Source organism: Protopterus annectens, chromosome 16.part0, assembly GCF_019279795.1.
Source record: "Protopterus annectens isolate FY-2018-M chromosome 16.part0, PAN1.0, whole genome shotgun sequence".
In the NCBI taxonomy this organism is placed as follows: Eukaryota; Metazoa; Chordata; order Ceratodontiformes; family Protopteridae; genus Protopterus; species Protopterus annectens.
The window spans coordinates 733452782-733476898 of NC_056750.1; the positions used below are offsets into that span (position 1 = coordinate 733452782).

At 37.2% G+C, this 24117-nt stretch overlaps 1 long non-coding RNA gene across 1 annotated transcript in view; it reads right to left on the bottom strand.

Annotated features, from left to right (window-relative positions):
- Nucleotides 1-1517: 1517 nt before the first annotated feature.
- The window catches only part of LOC122790324, a 38610-nt gene continuing 16010 nt past the window's right edge, over nucleotides 1518-24117 (bottom strand). The window contains exons 2-3 of the long non-coding RNA XR_006362988.1: nucleotides 13357-13467; nucleotides 1518-2571 (exon numbers count right to left, since the gene is read on the bottom strand). This is a non-coding gene — a long non-coding RNA (uncharacterized LOC122790324). The remainder of the gene's footprint in view (nucleotides 2572-13356; nucleotides 13468-24117) is intronic.

A 24117-nucleotide genomic window follows, 5' to 3' on the forward strand; every position in this document is an offset into this window, starting at 1 on the left:
TTGGTAACAAACCAATGTGTCCAGGGACATCTTCAGGTGGGGGTTTAGCTATTAATAGTAATGGGAATTAAGAGGGTCGGAGGAAGAAAGTTAGTTGGGGAGGATGAACAAGTTTAAATGGGAAAATAGGAGGATTGGGAGGAAATGACGCAAGTGTAGGGAGGAACTTAATGGGTTTATGCAAATGTAGCTGGGTAAGGAATCACATTTTGGCATGAGGCGATCCTTTGTCCCACATTTATTTACAGCTTTATCCAGATTACTTGCTCTTGGAGGTTGAAAGGTATGGTGGAGGGCAAAACATGTCATTCTATCAACTTTAAAAGTTTGTAAGAGCAGTAGTTAGGGGTTGTCCAGTGCTGTACTGTACAGCAGCATGTGGCTTCGCTGTCCGAGATTTTGCAGCATCTCCAGGAATTTGGTCATGGCCATCTGTTCCTCATACCATTTTGATTTTCATCCAGATCACTGCAGCATTCATACATACATTTGCTGTTCAAGCTGCATGTCCATCAGAAAAGTCGTGCTGATGCAGAGCCTTTATTTTGTCACCATGGTAAGTTTAAGTCTCTGTTTCCTTTGTCTGTCTACTGCATCCATGTTGGTCCTTTTTTCATAAAATTGTGTTCTTTCTGGCAAATTACAGGCAAATCATTGGGGCTTGGGGTTAGAGAATGATGATGGGCGTTTTGTTTTGGACTTCCTTTCCTTCAGAGGATTAATGCTGATGTAACACTGGTTATCTGTTAGCTTTCTATTTACAAAAAAGTATGAAAAAATGGGATATTTCTATGTTTACATTAACAATGCAAAACTGTAGTGTGATACTGTCATATTGGGGGTTGAGAATTCATGCATTGGGTGTCAGTAAAAGCTAACAAAATATGATGGATACTGTAAAGACATTCAGAGATACAAATGTTCTTTGACAAAGCCGTTATGACTAGTACTTATAATAAGTGCATTCATTTCTTAAAAGATGTGCTGCCTAGAGGTGAACAAATGGTGCCAGCTTGAATAAAACATTAAAGCACACAGTGCTGCCTCTAATACTTGCCATCTAACACAACTTGTTTTGCAGATCAATATTGTTTTGAAATATTGTAAAGATTATTATAACTGATTATGCAACATCACAACACATCAGTATGCTGTCCCTGGAAAGCTGTTGATCATGTGAAAAAAATCTGTTACTGATGTTGTGTTCTTGCACACTTAGAGAGATATAACCTTATGTTTCATAACACTAGTATTTTTTGGCAAACAGTTTTTCTTTCATAAATTTGCAATATCAAATCAACATCAATAGACAGTCCTTTGATAGTAAAAGCAGTATACACCCTATTATCTAACAAAGAGAACATATTTTACATTTTCTGAAACTCGCACCATTTATTAGACATTATAAATCTAATGAAATGTGTTTTCAGTAGATGATTCTCTCAGTGCAAGTGGTTTCTTGACTTAGATCATCTCAGCAAGCAACAGTGTCATTAGCTTTTTGCTGTACAGGAGGAACAGAGTTAATACAGATAGTTTCTATATACAGCAACAATTATTTAGGGTACTAATTATAGAAAAACCTATATTATCAGTTATTAGAAAGATTAAGTAACTTATACCATTTTATAGTCCATGTGAAACATATTTGTCTCTCTTCTTACTAAAAGGGATTGGAATCTTAAGCATTTTCTTGAAGTTTCTGTCCATTCATTTTTCCTGAAGATCGTTTTAAAAAGGAGTAGGATCAGGCCAGTCCAAATTTCTCTGCTTGGAATGTTGATCTAGTTTTTGCCATGTGAAGTAATTTCTTCTAAAGGACAAAAGATCCTCGTGTCACTGTTGAGATAAAAAAGTTCACTTCCAGATGGACAGAGTAGATGAACTTTATATTATTCTGTTTTAGTGTTCTCTTCAATAGCCAGCATTTTTGTGTTCCCGACACTTTTTTTTTTTTCTTTAGTCATCATCAAACCTTGCAACTGGCACTCAAATTTCTCCTGGGAATTTTTCCAAAACTGTTAATATAACTTTATCCATTTAAATTAAACCATATCACAATGGATCGTGGGGGGGTCAATATTTTTAGAATGGAATTTCTAATTGCTTTTGTAACCCTCACTACGTCAAATGATATTTATTCTTGCATATTTAAGATTTGAGGAATCCATGTAGTCAGGAAAGTAACCATATCACTACCTTCTTAAGATAGAAAATTGTGAGAGGAGGAACTAACACATTTTTTCATGGATTTAACCATTTGTTCTATTTCAGAGGAAAATGGTATATAACTCATCATCTCTCCTTCCCCCCTCAGTGTTAGCAAATGTCTTTACCTTGTATTTGCGAACTTATGTCTCTAACGACTTTCCTATTAATTTCAGTCTGATGTGTACATTTGTCTTGTATTAATTCCATTCTATTTTGAAACTGGTCAATTTTACGCGCGAGTTGCTGTAATAAGTTTAAAACTGGTTCCACGTCTCTTTTTGAAGAGGTTGTCTCTGTTCATGAAACGTTGCTGTAACTCATTTGCAGGATAGCTTTTAACTGATTAACAGTGGAGTTGTTCTGAAAGAAACAAACTCGTCAATGTGACTAAACAATATATAGTTCTTATATGGAAGATGCTATATATCTTTTATAAATGTTTTCCATTGTTTAGATAACTTTCTGAAACAAAAAATAATTTCAATTTTGCAGAACATGCAAACATGATGGCTATTCTGATTCTTCTCTACAAACTTATTTTGTCAACCGTTGGGGGGTGTGGTTTATCCAAATGTGAGTGAATAAAGTGTTATAGTATTAAACTTGGACAATGTCCCATTTAAGACAGTTGAAGGTGTGAATGACCTGTTCTTCCTCTAACATACTTTCACTTGTTGGCCCAGTTCTGTATCCCATTTAAGACAGTTGAAGGTGTGAATGACCTGTTCTTCCTCTAACATACTTTCACTCGTTGGCCCAGTGCTGTATCCCATTTAAGACAGTTGAAGGTGTGAATGACCTGTTCTTCCTCTAACATACTTTCACTTGTTGGCCCAGTGCTATAACACAATCCAAAACGATCTTAGTCCTGTCCTCCATCTTATCACTTTTACCATAAAGTCAGCACTTACTCCTACACTATCCTATTATACTGTCCTTTCATTATGCTATATATTTTGTCAGCATTTCTTCCTTCCTTCATTTACCATCCTCCTTAAAAATGAAAAACAGCACTGTTTTTCATAAGCATTGGTTACAAAATGTTAACACTTTCATTATTATTATTATTAATCATTTTTGTTATCAGTGTGTACTTGTATATAGGTTTGTGGAAAATGAATTCTGTGTTGGCATTTTTTAACTTGATTCTGCATATTTAGTGCCATTTTTCCTTAATTTAGTATATTATTGCTGTAGTTTTTCCTTACTTGCCCAAGGATTGCCTCTGAAAAACAGATGGTGTTCTGTAGGATAACTATTGAACTGATTTATGTTGTGTACATTTGTATTGTAACATTCTTTTGACTTTTTCTCTGAACATGCATTATCTGTTTTGTGAATATCTTTTGTTTTATAGTTTCATAATTTGTCTCCTGGGACAACTCTGAAAAAAGATTTTAACCAGTATGACCATTCCAGCCAACAAAATGAAAACAAGGACTTTAAGTACATATATTTCTTCAGTTTTTTGCTGTATATAAACCATTCCACAAATATTTTATGTTGATATATTGTCTGTTCTGATTGTTAACCTGACTTGTTTAATTAGCGGTAAGATAAAATACTCCACTTGGTAATTTTCCCTATTTAGCAAACAAATAAATAAGACACCAGTACCTCTTTGTCCAGTAAAGCAATATAACAAAGGCTCAGGGAAAAAAATTCATAATGCCTGCAAAGGGATGAAGCATTTTTAAAATGTTCAGATACATTTGCTATATTCTGTTCTCTCTGGTAGGGGATTTCACTGCCCTATGACTGTTTCAGTAAATCTTTTGACTGTTTTGTTTGCCCTTAACTATTATGTGTCCAATGAATTATTTTTACATAAATCAAGGTACCCATACAGAAAACCATTCTTAGGTTCATAAGTTGGTACTAGGCCTATATAAGCCTAGCCATAACAATTCCCTGGATATTTCTTGCCACAATATTTACTTCCCTGGACCCCTGTCTAGCAGGGCGAATGACGTGATTCCCCGAGGTGAATTTCCTATCTCCCATCCAATTGTTAAGGTTCCTTTTAAAGAGGGCCAAGGAGGCGCACTGCTTGACATGTATGGGCAGTCTATTCCAGAGTATGGGGAGTCTCTGGGTCAGGAACCTATCCCTCGAGCACGTTTTGTTCATTGTGTTGACAAGGTTTAGATTCCTGCAGCGTGTGGCTCTGAGGGAGTGGGATTTCTTTAAGTGCAGCATGTCCAACAGCTCAGGGTTTGACATGGCCTTGTATGTTAAGCAGAGACCACCTCTAGGTAGACGATATGCCACAGAGTATAACTGGAGTTTTTTTAGATGGTCAGCAAAGGGCATCTGCTTTAGGCCTGTGATTCTTTTAGTGAGTATTTCTGTGGCCTTTCCAGCTGCTGCAGATGTCTTGTGAGGTACATACCAAACGGGGAGTTGTACTCTATAATGGCTCTAATGAGGGATGAGTACAGTGGGACAATGACTTCCTTTTTTATGGATGAAAAGTCGTTAGTGATGAGGTATGTCACATAGAAGGATTTCATGACTGATGTGGTTATCAAAGGTGAGACCACTGGTCACCTGTGTCATGTTTAGTGTACTGCCACTTATGTTGCAATTCATGGGTACATGTTTTTTCCCAAAGGGGATAACTATACATTTCTTGGCATTAAGCTTGAGCCCATGGCTCTGGCACCAAGCATCTCTTTCTGTAAGGCTTTTTTGTAGAATATCCACATCATTTGGGGATTCAATAATGTCTCCCAGTTTGCACTCATCTGCGAACTTTGTTAGCCAGAGATGCTGAACAAGAGTGTTCCCAGGACTAAACCCTAAGGTACTCCACTTGTCACCTGTCTGGAGCTGGATTTGGAGTTGGCTACTTTTACAGTCTGGGTTCTGTCAGTAAGCCAGTTGGCAACTCGAGTGATGTAGGGATTTATGCCCAGCTTAGTAGTTTATCTAGGATCCAAAAACAGGTTTGAAAAACCAGCAACAAAGTCCGAGAAGAGTCAAATAACACTATTTATTCCACTGTTTAAAGTGATTTTCGTCAGCCTGATAGCAAACTTCTTCAGAAACAGTTACAGCAATAAAAAAAACCTTCCTTATAAGTAAGACAGGTGATCAGCATTCACCAATTGCATCACTTTGTTCTATTTAAGCACACACACTTTAAAATTAAAGTGACAACTGCTGATAACCAGTAATAAAACATCATTTAAGTATGTAAACATGTCTACAATAGTGACCACAATACACAAAGGTAAAACATTAAAAGTTATTTTGTATAACCCAACCCTTGTCAGAAATAATATATGTTTTTAACAAAATGTGACTCATCTCTGCAAGCTCTTTAGTTTGAGAATGCTACTAATTGAGCATGAGTCATTCAACCCAGGAAAATTGTAGGCATTCAGCCTCACTTGCCAAGCTAATTCAAGTTCTTCAAGTTTGAGTGGTCTAGGGCCACCCCTACTGTCATACTTGGCTTGATCAATGATAATAAATTTAAAAGCATGTTCTTTATTATAAATAGTGTGCTTAGCTAGCGCATTCTCCAGTTTACATTTATTCATAGCATATTGGTGTTCATAAATTCTGTCACGGAGCCTCCGCTCTGTCTTTCCTAGATAGAAAGCAGGACAGAATGTACACCTAGCCAAGTAAACTATAAAAGACGAATTACAGTTGAATCTGCCTTTTAATTTATAAATTGTACAGTTAACCTTAAACGAATTAGTGACTTCTGCAAGTTTACAATAGTTGCAATTTTGACATTTATTCATCCCAGTATTCCATACTACTGGGGTGTATTGCTGTTCTAAGAGGGTTTTAAGGTTCTTCCCTCTTCTAAATGTCAGTCTAGGGGTCTCACCTACTTTAATGTAAATGTTATGGTACATCTTAAACAGGTCCCAATTTTTCTGTAATATGTCCAAACATGAGTAACTGTGTGAACTGAATGTAGGGATAAAGGACAATGTAACATTCTTGTCCTCACTAACCAATGCTCTACTAGTGGTGTCTGAATATTCTTCCACTACATTGTGTGTACTAGATGGTGTCAGTAGGGGTTTAGCACTAAGTAAAGGAATGTATACCCTATCCACTCTCTTAGTTGTAACCTCTTGGATAAGGGCATCCAAGAGGGGCTCTGGGTATCCACGGTGCAAAAACATGCTTTTTAAAACAGCACATTCATCAGAAAAGTCTCTGTCCAAACTGGTCATTCTAGAGGCCCTCACTAACTGGCCCTTAATGACTGACCTCTTTTGATGAAAGGGATGGCTACTGGTGAAATGGATGAACGTATTGGAATACGTGTTTTTTCTAAATATCCTTGCTACATAACTATTAATAGTGTAATTTTTCACTAGGCGAATATCTAGGTACGCTATAGTATCAGTGTTAAATGTAGAAGTGAATTGTAGGAAATGCGTAGTGCTGTTGAAATATTCCAGCACATACTCACTGTCTCGCTCATCTCCATTGATGAGGATGAAGATGTCGTCCAGGTATCTCACATAGAAAACAAAGGAGTCACAATATGTATTGTTGTTAAACACGTATTCCGATTCCCAGTAAGCCATGACCAGATTTGTGACGCTAGCTCCGCACGGTGACCCCATTGCTACCCCTACTTTTTGCAGAAAAAACTGGTCTTAGAACATAAAATAATTGTTAAAGAGTACCAGATCAATAAGTTCCACGACCAAGCTAATTTCCGCGGCTGTAGCATTGTGTTTCTTTAACATAAGTGCTACCCATTCTATAGCTACCTCGTGGGGGATACAAGTGTAGAGGTCTCTCACGTCAATAGTGAGAAAATTAAAGTTCATGGTGAAATCTAAGGCCTCGATCTTTTTCAAGAATGACCATGAATCTTTACATATTTGGGTCTCATGGCATAAGAACTTTTGTAAAATGACAGCTACCACTTTAGCAAACGAGTATATTGGTGAACCTCTGCTATCCACTAGTGGTCTCAAAGGAGGATTCTCAATACACTTATGGATCTTGGGGATGCCAAATATACACGGATATCTAGGGTACAAAGTTATCAAGTAATTATAGATCTTCTGGTCGATTCTACTTTCAATAAATAAGTCTTCTATACAGTTCTTGATTGAACTATAAGCCTTATTTACCTCTGAACATGAACTAGTAGTGTATGCATTGGTATTCAGCAATGCATTCATACGTTGCTGATAGTCTAAATTATTAAATACAACCAGCCCTCCACCTTTGTCAGGTTTACAAAGTTTGTAACTTAATGAATTGTAAATATTCGCGTTCATCCCTATTAGTGTTGTTAACAGCTCTATGTTTAAACCCGACCTTTATGGCATGCCTAATATCCACTTCACAAAGCTTTTCAAACAAGTCCAATACAGGGTGCAATGGGTGATTATTGAAGAAACTGTCAAGGTTACCAGTATACAATACATCACCCATAATTAAGTTAAAATTCAACAGTGCATGTTTTCCACAATAGTGTCTACTATGTTCAATGCTTGATAGCAGTGAAATTATAGAGCTTAAAGTTTTATTCAAGATAATCACCGGATGTTGTCGACCAATTTGGTAGACAGTGATTGTATGGCAGGCATAATGAGAAGCCTGATTGTCATGCAATACAGTTTCCTGATAGCAGCCAGGAGCAACATCATTTGAAAGAGGTAGAAAGATGGTAAATCAGACTGGAGCCCCTGTTGGGACAATGGATTAGTTGATCCAGGGCATTGGAATTTAGAAATTTCAAGAACTGTTGGGAAAAGGTGTTGGTACCAGAGTTGTTTTCCCAGTTAATGGCAGGGTAGTTGAAATCATCCAGTATTAGGGTGTTTGGTTGTATCTTAATATTTTCCAGTATGTTTAGAAAGGTGTAGTGAGAATCTTGGGGCATGAAGGTGGATCTGTAGCCAGCTACAATTTGGATTGTAGTCTTACCTAGTGTTAGCTCCACCTGGAGAATTACAGATGCATTGGGTTGGGCAACTAGCCTGGAGGTGTGAATATCCTTGTTGAATATGGACACTCCTCCACCTTTAGTGTTTCAGTCTTGGTTTGGTGGCTGAAAAGGGTGGTATGAGTTGTAGCCTGGTATTGCAGGGGTGCTCTCTGAAGCCTTGAACCAGGTCTCAGTTACTGCACAGATATTGATGTTCTCCATTTTTAGGAGTGCCTCGAGAGAGTGCATTTTGAGGTTTAGACTTTTAGCATTGAGTAGCATTACCTTCAGATTTTGCATGCTTGTATCTGTTATGGTGGTGGTTTTGTCCTTTGAACCTTGCCTAAAAAAGGCACTATAGGGGTGGCAAGAGCTTTAGCCAGTAACCTGAATCCCAGGGGTGACAGGTGCAGACTATCTCTGGCAAAGCATTGTAGTTTGTCGATCATGTCATCCCAGGCAGACAGATACTGAATCCCCTTTGAACGACACCAGAAGCTTAGCCAGTTGTTGAAGTCAATCATTTTGTCCTTATACTGTGGTATAATTCAAGGTGAAGGCAGGATGCTACTCAGGGCTAGGGTCATACATGCCTTGGCCACATGATATGAGAGCTCTTCCAGGTCTCTCTTCATGTAATCCAGGGAAGTACGTCTCAAGTCATTCCCTCCAACATGGACAACAATGTTAGTAGCTTTGCATACTTTGGTGAGATTGATTATTTGTCTGTACATTAAAGAGACTAGTTGTAATCATTTGTCTCCAGGATTTTGCAATGACTGGCCGTTAATTTTCAAAAATGAGCATGGTGATCAGGCAGCCCAACTAGCGTGCCCATTGTAAATCGAGCATATACCAACAGAAAAAAGTCCAGTCATCCAGACTTTCTTCTATAAATATATGCTGCACTTTTCCTATGGAAACAGACAGTGAACTTAGCTAAGTAAACCTGCGATGCACAACCATTGTAAAACACCAGGAAAGTGGCACTAAACAGTAGGAAACAGTAAAGCTCAAGAACAGCTTTTAAAATCGGGCAGCTTACTGAATCAACAGCCTGATTATAAAAGATATTCTGGAGTTTCACCATTTCTAACTATTATTTATTGCTACTTCCCTAGCATTTTACAGTGGTTGGAGGTGCATCGAAGGTTATTAAAAATAAATAAAAGTTTGAAATCGAGATAGTTGAGAGGTACAAAACACGATATAGGAAATACAAGGAAAATCATTTATGTTAAGGAAAACTAAATAAATGTATCTTATTTTCCTTATACTTTGTCTGGTCTTTCCTATCTGTCAATGGTGAGAATTTCAAACTTTACGTATGTATTTTTTTAATGTGTGTGTGTGTGTGTGTGTGTGTGTGTGTGTGTGTGTGTGTATATATATATATATATATATATATATATATATATATATATATAAAAGCTTCTTTTCCAAAGTACTGATGTACTGCATAGGCTTGTACATGTGCAGTACATCAAGAAAGAGCCAGGGTACTGGAAAAAAGTGGACCACCACCATGGCCCTGTTATATAAAGACATTATTTAAGAAAAATAAGTAATTTATTTTATAAGTAATGATGTTATATAATAGCAATAAGTCAGGGCAATGCTGGATTTACCCACGGTTTGCTTTGTTTTACCCTCATGACCAAACCACGCCGTCCTTTGGTAAATCCAGCATTGCCCACACCCAGACATGTATTGTTGCTATATTACCCACTACTTTATTTAATTTATTAAATCTGTGTTAGACAATCTTATGCTTCTTTTGCGAATCTTTAAAATATTGTACCCTGCAAATACAAACTAATTTTATGGTAGATCTAATCAAGCTGTAATGAAAATGCATTTCATAATTTATTGCTTTCTTGATTTGATGCATCTCTTGACACATCAAATCAGCATAAGACTATCTCTAACTATATTTTCTATGAGCTACTTATAGTTTAAATTCTTGTCCAGAAAAATACTTTATTCATTATTGTGGTCCAATAACTCAAAATCTGACCAAAATAAATGGGAAGACTTCAGAACTTAAATACACTTCACACTTGTTTCTGTGTCTGTAAATGGTAGTGCATTAGCAGCCAAACCCTAATGTGCTTTGCAGTTTTTCTGTAATAAACTGCATTAATATGAGTAAGTGCCGACTACAGTAAAAGTGGTAAGATGAAGGATACAGGTAGGATAATTTTGGATTATGTGTCATAGTACTGGTCCGACAGGTAAAGGTATGCAGGAGGACGAAGAACAGGACAGACATACCTTCAACTGTCTTGATAATTCGCATTCCACATTTTTTTTTTTTTAAGAAAAATGCCTTTAGAAGTAATGTAATATAACCTTAAACTGCTGTTTTATGCAGAGTCTGAAATTAGACTACATTCACAAAACATTTCTGTCTGTAGCTTGAATATGTCGCAATGTCTCTCACATGCTCTAGTTAAAACAAGTAAGTCACAGGTGAACAAGATTTGACTGTGTGAAAAGCCTAATCCCCTACATACAATCACAACAAACAAACAATCTGGTATTTAAGCTCCTAAACATAATTTCCACTAAAATCACAAGGTATCTGCTGACATAGATTCATAGGTCAGAACTAGGCTGTGGATCAAGGGGACTGTTAGTAGCCTAGGCTCAACGGTCCTTACTAGATACCTAGCTACAACACCCTTCAGTAAGGGCTTGAAAAAACCCACTCAGGCTGTATGTATGCTTGCTCACCTGCTTACTCATTTTGTCCAGGTTATGCCTAGAGAGAGTTAGGAAAGTATTTTGCCTTACATCCAAATGAAGTCTGTATGCATGTATACACATATACATATCAGTAGGATCAATTTATGTTTTAGTGTCAGTGGTGTTACTCATTTTGTGGATGTACAAGAGGTCACACAAGAATGGATCCTTTAGGGATTTGTAGTGTACAAAGAGGTCACTTCTCAAGAGTCTGTAGTAAACAACAGACAGAGAAAGTGCCGTACGTCAGCTCAAAGAAGTCACAATCATGATTGTCGTAGTGAGAAAATGGTACAGCCAATCAAGCTGGGTCATATACTTAAAACAGAGGTATAACAAAGGAACTATTATACTATAACAAGTAGGATGAGACAAGATTGGAGAGGGATAATAACTTCCTCAGATCTGAATGAAATACCCCTGATGATTAGTCGGACAAGGTGAAAGGATTTCCCAAGAACAGTGACTGCATGGTTCATTGTCAATGAAATAGCCCAAGTCCATAATGGCAGAGTCAACTTTCAAAGGGATATCCCCTATGAGGTAGAAGGATGGGTGTCCAGTTTTGCCACATTAGACAATGCTGCTTTTCCTAACATTTAGTTCTAAACTATATTCCATGCACCACTTTTCAGTGTGTGCTAGTCCCACCTGAAGAATCTGGAAGTCCGATGCAGAGTTAATGGAATCTCTTAGCTAACAGTCATCTACACACTTGGTCATTCATAGGCCCACACTGACAGCTTTGACATCACAGATGTAAATACCTAAGAAAAGTGATCCTATGACTGATCTTTTGGGACACCACTAGCACTTACTTCTTTCTAGGGCTTATTTTCTGTCATTTAGATAGCTTGCTTTCCAGAGGGTAACATGAATTTATATTTAGTTTCATTAGTTTGATAATGCAAAAAGGCTTTGAGCAGTTCTAGTTAGGCAAATTACCAGAGTCTAATGCATCACTGACACGTTCAAAGAAACCCACAAGATTAAGAAGGCAGAACCTGCCATAAATAAACCTGAACTGTCTTTGGACAAGGGCTAGTAGACTGGATATGTCCTTGTTAAAAAATTTCCAGAATGATGCATTCTATTGTTTTGCAGATTAGGCTGATGAGGTTACTGGATCAGTAGTGGATTTTTGGTGGTAAAGCAGAATCTTGGGAAAAATATGGCAAGATATGGAAGTAAATTTAGAGCTGAATTTGTTAGCTATTTTTTCAAGGGATGAGAAGGTGTTATTTATTAGCTTTCAGTATTGCTGGGCATTACCTTTAAGATTTCTGATATAGATAAAAAAGGCTTTGTGGTTGTCCATATATTTATATAAATTTTGATCTCTTTGAGGTATGTAGTTAATTGGAGGAAAGTGGACTTTCCTAAAAAAGGCACTGGGGGGGGGGTCCTGACCAACATATGGAAGCCAAGATGGCTAGGGTTCAGGTCATCCATAGTAATCAGAGAGGGTTGTCAGTCATCTCCTCCCATAGTGATATATATTTGATCCCCTTCAAATAACACCAGTAGGTAAGTAAATAGTTGAATTTCTTTATCTTTTGTTTGTATTTTGGCATCATTGTTTGTAAAGGCAGGACATCACTCAATATCAGTTTCACACCCATTTCAGATGCATATTCTGAGAGTTTTATTATGTCCTTCTTCATATGATCCAAGGACGTATCTCTAATGTCATTCACACATGTGCAACAACCATTTCGTACCTCTACTTAGGGTGAAAGGACTTGAGGACTCTATTGAGACTGAAGAAACTGGCAAATTAGAGAGAAAGAGAACTGGCACACTGCCTTTACTCAGCCTAATGACAGGTGCATCATTCCAGTTAAACCTCATGAAATTAGCTTTAAAATAGCATTTAAGGTCAAGAAGATAATTTGAACACAATCACAAGGAACTTCATATTTTATTTTCCAAAATAAACATGTGTAGTTCTGTATAAGTTATTATTAAATAATTTTACACTCTCCTCTGTTAAGCTGTATGGCCTGAACTATCACATTACTAAACAATATTACAGGAGCATTAACTCAGTATTAACTAAAAAAAAAACTATAAAACTGTCACGGTCATCGCACTTGTCCTGTTTGCAAAATGAGTAAGACAGCTCGGTGTACCTTGAATATTCTCATTAAAAGCTACTTCAACAGTGAGAATCTAGGCCTGAGCTCATTTTGTGGGCAGCACCATAACTTTAACACACATATACACACACGTCTGTACATTATAGCTATAACTAATGGCATTGTATTTTGAACAAAAAACTTAAACTGAACTACATTCAAAAGCACATTTAGTTGCCAGAATAAAGCAAAATGTGCCTAGCTTGATCTTATTATTAAAGTTAGTAGGTAGGAAACCTAGGCCAAAAAACAGCATGAGGTATGAGTTCTGATGCATCAAAATAATCTTAAAATGACATTAAATGGTATTTGACCCAAATTCAGAGAGAGAACTACCTTTATAATGCTGTTGTCCTTTCAACATCCTGAACACGTATATCCAGTGTAAGGCTCATTACTGAACTGTGTCATTGGCAAACTTGGCCCAAGCTCTGCTTGATATGTGAGCTGTGGAAACATCAAAGCAATATTAAGACAACAGAAAATGTTATTTTTAACTCAAATAATTATCTGAACTACAGTCATAAAGCAGCTTAGAAAGCTACACCAAAGTGAAGTGCAGCGTCATATTAAACATGTTTCACTGGTAAATTGGGCCAAGACCTGCATGTTACTTTGACTGTAGAACCCTCTATTAATACTTAAACTAGTTTACAAATATTTTTCCATAAAAATAAACAAAGAAATGCGCACACAAATACATTCAACCAAACCTTCTAATTTTTCCCTACATGGTTTCTCCACAGCACCTCTAACCAGCATCCCAGTGCAAGGTGACTCTCCAAAACTGAAAGCATCTAGAATTGGAAAACTATAGCTATTAGCTATAGTCTGATATATACAGTAATTCAGGCAAAAGTTTTAAATTCTGAGTCTCATAATTACGAGTCCTCGAATAGTGAGTCTGAATATGAAAAATAGGAACTTTCAGATACTAAATCTGAGAATGCTCAATCTTGGTTGTTGTTGTGTCTTTCGGCTTTTCCCAGTTAGGGGTCGTCACAGTGGAACTCCGGTCAGCTAATGATTGGCAGTAGATTTTTACGTGCCAAGTTGCCAGCCCTGATGCACAACCTTCAACGAAGGTACGCCCATTCACGCATGCCTCTAGACAGAAGAAGCTCTAGCTGAGAATCGAACGGGACAACGTCTTACTGTGAGGCGACAATGCTACCGCAGCACCACCACCAATGCTCAGTCTTGGTATATTTCTTTTTTTTTTGCAGTGTATGTCAGTCTTGGAGTTTCTGTGCGTATCTATATTTATATGTCTATAAATATATATATATATATATATATGTGTGTGTGTGCAGATATACAAAACACATATAGATGTCTGTGTGTTTATGTGTAAATACACACACACACACATATATATATATATATATATATATATATATATATATATATATATATATATATATATATATATATATATACACACATACACATACATAATAATGTGTGGTAACAGCTGAATTCTGCAAGCACTTGCATAGCTAATAAAGTTATATTATAAGAAAGTAATTTAAAAGCCAGTATGTTTTTGCTTGAATGAAGGAAACTTGGTTTTCATTTCTTGAAAGGCTCTCCACCACTGTGTACGAGTTATTAATTAATGTTGTCATTATTACCCATCAACCATACAGAAAAGCTAACTGAATTCCAAACATTGTACTTATGTTAAATGTCTGAAACTCAGTATAGTAGCTACAAGCTATTAGGCATTGTGTAACTAACTCCTCATATTCTGTCTAACTCCAGTCCACTACTTTCAGCCACCTAATATTTCTTTTATTCTCTCTTTCCTTACAGAACAGTTTCCACAGTTAGCTTCACCCACAGGAAGTCCCCACAATTGCAACCTGAAGCTGTTTTAGGCAAGCATCAACCTAAACATTTGAGAATAAATGTTTCAAAAGTAAATCTATGTACCATCAGAAAGAACCAATTATTTTTACTAATATAGTCAACAGACACTCCACATAGCTAATGTGGATATATTCTTAAGCTTTTAATCTGCTGTAAATGTAGTGCACACTTGCAGGGACAACTGGCTCAACCCCCCCCACCCCAGTGTAGACTTTGTTCCAAGCTATACCACTAGGTGGCAGCATTACTTCTAAATCAATCACCAGCAGCTTTTAGGTCTCACTGAGCATTTTTAAAATAAATCAAACACACAGGTTGTGACTGTTACTCCTTATTGGAAGCAACTTAAAAAAGTTTATGTGAGTGGGGAAACCAATTGGAGCAAAACCTACACATTTGCTAATAACAACCAAACCAAGGGACACAGAAGTTATTTGCAAATAGAAAAAGTGCTGCAAACTACCATACCTGAAGTAACCTGGCTGATTGATTTTCCTGGGCTAGTTCCATCTGGTTTTGTGCAGCCTGATCCGTTTGCCCTTGCTATCACTCTGTCTCACTTCGCTCCCCTATCCTGCCCCCATTCCCACACATCCCTGACTCAATTTCCTTTATAGTTAACCGCACCTCCTCCACCCACTTCACTAGCCAATCATACAACAAAACACACCTACACCTCTTTAAATCCCCACCCCCTTAGTGCTCATACTCTTACACAATTCCTATAGTCTTTCATCACCCTCTGAACTAACAATCTCATCTATCTCACACTACTCTAATTACTAATATGCCTACTATTCTTAATATACTGCTTCTCCCTCTCCTTTCAACTACATTACTCTTTCTCTCAGTTCTCACATGCTATCAAAGCACTACTGTTATACACATCAGATCACCCACACTCCCTTCATCTCCAAACCACAACGCATCTACCTTTACTCACATTTCCCCCTCCCTAACTTTATCATTATTGCCACACAGATTCAAATACTTCCTTACAACTAAACAGCACGTCAACCACAAAAACAAATATCCACACATGCACCCAGTCTCTCCAATAACCAATTTCATATTATCCAACCTGTTACTATCAGGAGACTTCCACCCTAATTCAAGTCCTAACAATTCTCCTCAAAATACTTTCAATACCACTAGCACCTCTGTGCTCTCTTCCACCTATCCATCATCCATTACTAATACTATTCCCAAAAAAAGACTCGCCCTCTCATCTATAAATATTCAAAGTATAGTTTAAAACAACAAAAAAACACTGCATGCTTGGATCACTCAACATAGCCCAAACATACTTGCCTTGTGTGAAACTTGGTAAAAATCAAGTATTTCTAATTCTGAAATTCTTCCCCCTAGCTACAATATACTAAGGCATGACCAACTTTCAAAAAGAGGAGGGGGAGTCGCAATCATGTATTCTAACTGCCCATCTGTCTCCCCCCTATCTCTTTTCCCATATCTGACTTTTTCCTAGCTAAGATAAATTTTAGCTGACTTTAAACTAAGCCACCATAAAAAGCTTGCCATTGCATCAATTCATATTCCTCCTGGAAATAATGTCCCCATTTTAGAATACTTTCTATCCTGGATATCTAAAACTATTCCTTATGAATCCATCCTACTAGGATATGTCAATATTTACTGGCTGCAGATCAATAAAGAATCAACTTCTACCTCTCTCAACCTGTATGGATTCACACAGCTCATCTCTTCCCCTACCCACCTTCATATATTTTCCTCTACTGGTTCACTTATTGACTGGATACTAGTATCTTACCCCCCAACATTACCATAATCCAACCACTCTACCAGACACATTAGGTGACCACCTACCTTTACTAGTTCACAGAAACTCTGAACACCTGCATGGAGCACAACAATATAAGGTGACGTGATCTATCTAGCTATTCTCCTGACTCACTAAATCAACTCCGCTCTACTATACACTGGTCCTTTCTTTCTAATCTCACTCTTGATGAAGCAGTCCTACACTTCAACAACACCTTTCTATCCATCCTCAACTCCCTTGCCCCCACTAGAAAAACTTGTATCAAATTCAGATATGTCCCATGGCTAAGTAAAACTACCCTTACACTCATGAAGACCAGAGATAAAACTTGGAAAGGCAGTAATACCTCTTCCAACCTTATCTCTTACAGGGAACTTAGAAACAAATCAATCTTGATAAAAAGAACTATTACCAATCCTCACTTAATCCCTACTGTAATCCTAAAAAATTTCTGGAACTCTATCAATAACCTTCTCTCACCTGGTACTCCTACCCCACCCACACCTTATTCTGACAAGACCCCTCTGGAAATAGCAACCCTCCTTAATAAGTTCTTCATTGAAACCACTGACAACTTAACTGCAACCAACTTCTCCACCCGCACCTCTTTCAATCCATCTACATCTTCATCCACCTCTGACTCACCTCTCTCCCCCTCACTCTCACAATCACCTGTTTCCACCTCTTATATCAAGTTGCTCTTAACTAAACTAAACCTGGTTCACCCTCAGCTGATAACCTTCCTCCATTATTCCTTAAACATGCAGCTACATCTCTAGCTTACCCCATATCTATCCTGATTAATAGATCCAAAAAAGAAGGCAAAGTCCCTGCAATTTGGAAGAAATTTTTTGCAGTATCTCTTCATAAAGGAGGAAACTCCACTGAGCCAACCAATTTCAGACCAATTGCCATACTGTCTCCTCTCTCCAAGATACTGGAAAAGTGTATCCATAAGCAAGTACTTAATCATCTGCTACAAGAAAACCTACTCAGACCAACTCAACATGGCTTCTGCCCCACACATAGCACAGCTACCGCACTTGTATCCTTTACTAATAACATTGCTCAAGTCAGGGATAATACCAAAATAGCATCAGCCCTCTTTCTGGACCTGTCGAAAGCATTCAACACTGTATCTCATACCATACTTCACCATAAACTTTCCAACCTAGACTTCTCAAACTCCACCACCTCCTGGTTCTGTGATTACCTCACTAATAGACACCAGGCTGCTAGATGGAACTCTTCGTACTCCCCCTTTCTAGCAGTTAGGATAGGGGTCCCACAAGGATCAGTATTGGGCCCTTTCCTCTTCAATGTATTTACCAGTGATCGTTTCTTATCCTGCCCCCAATCCAATCTTATTCAGCATGCTGATGACTCGACCATCATCAACTCTGCTGACAACATAGTAAACCTTCAATCCCTTACACAAAACTCACTCCGCTCAGTTGAAAACTGGCTACAATCCAACCAACTCCTGCTAAATGCGAGCAAAACTGAGCTACTACTTTTCCTACCTAAAAATCTGGAACATGCAAAACAGAACTTTTCCATTATATCCCTTAATGGAAGTAAAATTTCTGTTGACACCCAAACAATACTCCTTGGAGCAATAATTGATGAACTTAAATTCAACCATCACATTCATAGCTCTATAAAAAAAAACACCAAAAACTAGGTCTGTTTTACCGTCACAAAAACTTTCTTCCCTGTGCATCCAGGCCACCCCTTGCTCAATCCCTGCTTCTACCATCCCTCCTCTGTGCTTCACCTATTCTTACCCATCTACAGAGTAACCTAATATCCAAACTAGAAACCACATATAACAAAGTAGCCAGACTTGATGCAAATCAACCTTACAAATCCCATCACTGCCTCTCAAAGGCTTTACACTGGCCTGAATTTTCCAACTTACTGCCTCAATCCCAACTCCTTATAGTCCACAATACATTAAACAATCCTAAATCCTGCCTATCCCTTGCAAATTCTCTTAAACTTTATACTCCTCAACGCCCACTAAGAAGTACTAATCAATACTTTCTTGAAGTTCATAAGCCAAACAAAACCTATGGGAAAATACTATATTGTCACTTAGTTGCAAAAAATTGGAACACACCCCCCTTTAGCCCTTAGACTACTTAAAGACAAAAATGCCTTCAAGAAACAGCTTAATTTTTTTCCCTCTCAAATTGGATATGTTCATGCTCTAAACTAATACCAAAGAAACATTCAAGGATAACCTAACAACTGTATCTCTTCTAGCTCTCTCTCTTACTGCTACCTACACATTTTTTTCCCATCATATTCCATACTAGTTAGCTCATGTTAGACTCAATTCCCATAATCCCTTATTACTGTTCTTTAATTTATTTATTAACTTCCAAAGTTCACACAACTTTAGCTGTATATTTACTTACTTCATGCCTAGAACCTTGGTTCAGCAATGTATTGACCTTAGTCTTACAATATTTCTGCTTAGTTTCTTGCCATACTATGTGAACATTTCCATACATGTATTGTACTGTATTTCTATCCATTCTATATATTCCTTTATTGCATGTTACGTAATTACTTCAGAAGTATGTATACTTAAAATGTGATCCGTGTTTATCTTTGTTCTTACCATTTGTTTACTTAAACTTTTTTTGGGGAGTTTTTCTCCTTGGGTCTCTGCTGAAAAAGGGCTTCTAAGAACCCAGACAGACTAACCCAGTTAACAAATGTAAAAATAAATAAAAAATATATACACACACACATATATATATATATATATATATATATATATATATATATATATATATATATTGATAGATAGATAGATATATACACACACACACACGTCTGTACGGGTCAACTTAAAAAGATCTAAACTCACAAATATCTAAATACAAAATACCAACAAAAAATATTTAAACAAAATATTTACAAAAATCTAACCACATCCAAAACCAATGTTTTTGCGGGGGGGGGGGGGGTTGTACACCCACACCCCTTGCTGATTATATATACCAACATCAACACTGCACAACACTGAGGAAAGGGCAAAAATCCCTCCCTAATGCAAGTTCATTTTGTCGATATTTTGTATTCAGGTATTTTTCGGTGTAGGTATTGTGTGTCAATATTTTCTGTTTAGATATTTATTAGTTTAGGTTATGTTAAGTAGATCCATATGCACACAAGTACATATAGTGTGATGCATGCGGTGCAGACCCACAATTAGGGTGATTTTTTTTTTTTCAATTCCGCACTTCGAGTTACAGATGTTAGGCTTATTATGGAGTGGTACAGCTATGTTTTTAACCTTTGTTTTTGACCCAGTAAAGCATTACATACTCTTTTTAAAACTATTCTTTAAAAAACACCTAGGTTTACCTCTGTGCAAAATTTCCATAATTTGGGTACTCCAGGTGCTATGCCATCCTTACCCTTTATAAAAACAATGTTTTTGCGTACATTTCCTCTTTGGTGACATATTGTATATATTAAATCCATGTGATTTTCTTTCTGAGCTGTTTTGGCCATTTTCATGTTTCGAAAAACAGGCAGAATCTATTGTTGGAATGTGACTTTTGTTGTTCATGATGTACTTTATGACAATTTATTTATTTAGTGCATTGGCATCCTTCTTTTCACCCCCTTGCTTGACCCTTTACTAATATCCATACATCAACTGTAGAGCTGAACAGGTGGTTTCACCTTCCTGTAGTGTAATGCACAATTCTCATTCTGCCCTATCATCACCTCTCCCTGGTATTCTCTCTCACCCTTTTTGTTTGATGACTGCTTCCTTTCACAACTCCATGCAGTCACTTAGGTATGGGTTAGTCTTATTGAATGGCCAGCAGCGATTTAAGTTCCATAATGGTGAGTTACACTAGATGGCTAGTTCGGCATTTTAAAATGAAATTATTACATTAGACTATTTTACCAGGTGGAGAAACAGCTGCTGCACTGTCCATTTTAAAGAAAGATTACTGCCCTTACTAACTTGAAGAAAAATTGCCACTCTGTACCATGTAGAAAGGAACAAATGCTACCTGTGGATACCCTACTTTGGTGAATTAATTTTCATTGAAACTTATTTTTGCACAAAATCATCTCAAAATTAATATTTCTTATATCCACACTAGAGGGTGTCTACTTTCTCATTAGCTTTGTTAACTTTTCTACCAATAACCTATATAATACATTCAAAAGCTTTGTTGAAATCTGTGTAGACTGCATTAGCCACTGTCTTTGATTTTAGAATAAAAGCAACAAAATGCCTGTTTAAGTAGTGTTGTTTTCTTTTTACATAAACTAGCTTTCATCCTGAAGGATCATATAGATTAAATTGACTTGCGCTAAGTGAGCAATGCATCGTTCTTCTAATTTTGCTACAATCAGTATTAAGTTTTTTGATCTATAGTTGTAGGTTTGTCTTGATCACATGACTCCCTTACAATAATATCTGGATATTAAGTGAGATTTCAAAGATACAGAAGTGGCTGAAATACTTTCATGGATCATTTGAGTGAGCAGGTTTATAAATGGCTGCCTCGTTTTACATAATAACTTGATTAGTTGCACGATCTGTTCTTGTAGAAATTTCCTCCCTTAAAATCGTGAGAAATTCTGATGTCATATGTATATCGGCATTGCAGCAACACTTTTTAGCATTATAGGCACAAGAAAGAAAAATGTTGTCTGCTCAAGTATTGCACTATAATGATTTTCAAAACAATGGATAACCTGATTTATTTCCTTGTTACATTTGAAATGTCTCCTCCTTCTTCTTTCGGCTTTTCCCAGTGAGGGGTCACCACAGTGGATCACCTATCCGCTCATGACTAGTAGTGAGGTTTTACTGTGTTGAGTTGCCAGCCTGGCGCCCAACTTTCCACAGAAGCCATACACATGCCATGCACTCATGCCTAGGGCCAATTTGGAGTGTCCAATCCACCTACAGCATCATTGCCATTTCTGTTGTATGTATATAGACTTTTGTAGTCAGCCTCTGTGCTTATTACCAAATTCCTTTTTAGATTCATATGTTGCCGTTCCTTGACATAATAAATCTATTTGCAGGTATTTTACCATCAGCGTTGTTATAGATTTTATATAATACATACATGTAATGTATTATTTTTAATGTATTAGGTCACCTAAATGTTGACTTGTCTCTAAAATATTTATTTTTATTGCATACTGTTGCTATTCACAACCAAAGTGTATTTATTTAACATTACTTTGCTACTGCTTCTTGTATCATTTAAATTTTCCTACCATACTAAGCTAGCTGCCCTCATGGGCCATTTTAAGCCTGGACCATTTTAAGCCTGGACATTTCCCTTAGTGATAATCAAACCTTGTATCTCATGCTTGCAATATAAACATCTTGACCATTATACCAATCTACTGAATCAAATCTGTTGCCACTCACTGCCCATATATTTCAGAGAATATCATCCACAGTACTCATGGCAGGACTGCTTGCAATGCCATTAAACAGAGTATGCCACAGTTATCCGAATCATGCCATGCAGAGTGACAGATGAAGATTAGCCCTAGCTGTTTGCAGGGGTTCTGCCCCCAGAGTGGCTGCACAATCCTTTCATCCACTGTCAACGCTTGTAAGGCAGCCTTAACATTGCAGCATATGACATACAGAGACACAAAGTCAGGCCAGCAAATGTAAAGATATGTCGACACATCAAGGATATGACAAAACTGGTGTTAATACTTAACAGCAGATTAATACTGAAGAACAGATAGGTAGCTCTGTGTATAAAACATATTCATGCAAACAGATCACAAAATTAACAGTTGAAAAGTAGAATGCCATGCACAAATGTACAGCTTGTTCAAAATGAATTATTTTGCACTTATTAGGTACTATGTCACTTATACATTTTTTGTGATTTGTAATTGCATGTAGTTTGTATACATTTCCCTGTAAACATGTTGCGTTTAATTTATGAACTGTTGCATCTTTTTAAGCAACTTGCAATTATTCGTGTTTGCCTTGTTTCATGGAACACCATCAAAGGTTCCCCACCAGGAGAGGTCAGGGAATTAATACCCTGTCCTGTACAGATCCCCTTAAGGTCTTATCCCTATACCCAGTCTTCTATGGAATAAGCACCCCATTTATGTGAAGCAGAGTTCATGCTTGACCCTGTACAAAAGAAAACGTAATCATTAGATGGGAAATCACAAATTCACCCCCAGCCTGGCTCATATGTCTGTGAAGGACAGAGGTTCAGCAGTAAATAAATTAATACCCAACTAACATACCTTACACACACACACACACACACACACACACACACACACACACACACACACACACACACATATAACACCTAGCTTACTCCTTACTAACATACACTACCATATATGCATCCAAGGAACTCTGGGGAAAAAACTAGGTTAGGTTACATGGCTAGGCTTTGTAAAGACCCTGGCAGTTGTTAGCCCAGTATGAACCTATGATACTATGAATTTATGCAGTCCAGGAATCCATTGGAGATCCTAGCTCAGATACCCAATATTCCAAAAGCACTTTCTTGTAAAGTCGTTTCTCAATGTCAAACAGTAGTAAAATATAGGCTGAGGAATTTGAACACTAACATAGGAAGCAGGTCATTAACACATCAAAGCCTTACACCTCTGTACTAAGTACAATTAACAAGATTTTGAGAAATTAAAACAATGAGTAAAACAAGGTCACACAGGAAAAACAATTTGTTAAAAAAACACAAAAAGAAAAATCTAGCAAAGGGTTTGGCTTTACTGGCCTGAAATTGTCCAAAAATAGACTTAAAATTTAAAGAAAAAGTCATGGACATTCAGAATTGCCAATTAGCTGAAACACCTGATATCCTTTAATGGTAATTTGCATATATCCCATGTTGCCTCTGATACAGGAGGTTTAAGGTGTCACACAATGGAAAGTCTAGCTTTGCTAGCTTTTTCTTTTTGTGTTTTTTAAGATTTTGATAAATGTAAACCATTATATGGCCTGGCATGAATGAAAGCTTTGCTGTCAACCCTAAAAAAGAAAGTAAAAGTGCCAAGTTACATATCTGACTATGTTAATGCTGCTGTTACATACCCGACTATGTTAATGCTGCTGTTACATACCCGACTATGTTAATGCTGCTGATACATACCCGACTATGTTAACGCTGTTGTTACATACCCGACTATGTTAACGTTGTTGTTACATACCAGACTATGTTAATGCTGCTGTTACATACCCGACTATGTTAATGCTGTTGTTACATACCCGACTGTGTTAATGCTGTTGTTACATACCCGACTGTGTTAATGCTGTTGTTACATACCCGACTGTGTTAATGCTGTTGTTACATACCAGACTATGTTAATGCTGTTGTTACATACCCGACTATGTTAATGCTGCTGTTACATAC